The sequence below is a fragment of the Sinocyclocheilus anshuiensis genome, unplaced genomic scaffold (genome assembly GCF_001515605.1).
Source record: "Sinocyclocheilus anshuiensis isolate Anshui unplaced genomic scaffold, SAMN03320099.WGS_v1.1 scaffold270, whole genome shotgun sequence".
NCBI classification, from domain to species: domain Eukaryota; kingdom Metazoa; phylum Chordata; class Actinopteri; order Cypriniformes; family Cyprinidae; genus Sinocyclocheilus; species Sinocyclocheilus anshuiensis.
The window spans coordinates 137,765-138,308 of NW_015546041.1; the positions used below are offsets into that span (position 1 = coordinate 137,765).

General features: G+C 41.9%; 1 protein-coding gene across 1 annotated transcript in view; it reads left to right on the top strand.

Annotated features, from left to right (window-relative positions):
- Nucleotides 1–544, top strand: part of LOC107698926 (tripartite motif-containing protein 16-like) — a 4,437-nt gene that overhangs the window by 2,625 nt on the left and 1,268 nt on the right. The window lies entirely within an intron of this gene.

The window sequence follows — 544 nt, forward strand, 5'->3', positions numbered from 1 at the left end:
CAGCAGGAAGGGTAATGAATGTTGGTTTGGATATAATGATCAGTCCTGGGGTTTGTACTGCTCTCCCTCCAGATACTCATTCAGACACAATAACATAAAGACTGCTCTTCCTGTAGAGTCCATCAGCAGTAGAATAGGAGTGTTTGTGGATCACAGTGCAGGAACTCTGTCCTTCTACAGCGTCTCTGACACAATGAGCCTCATCCACACAGTCCAGACCACATTCACTCAGACGCTCTATCCTGGGTTTAGGGTTGGTAATTATAGATCATCAGTGAAACTGTGTTGATGAATCAGAATAGACTGATGAGGGATTCTACCCATAATGCTTTGAGCTGCATGATAAATCTGTAACAGTGAGATGTCATAGAGTCTCTTCATGACATTAATACTGCAGCTGAACTTCTGTCACTGAAATAACAGTCAGAATAAATGTGTCAGAAATCCTCATATAGACAGTAAGATCTGTGTGTGTGTGAGACTGTGTGTGTGAGAGCGAGTGTGTGTGTGTGAGTGTTTACTACATTTATTGTAGTGTTACATC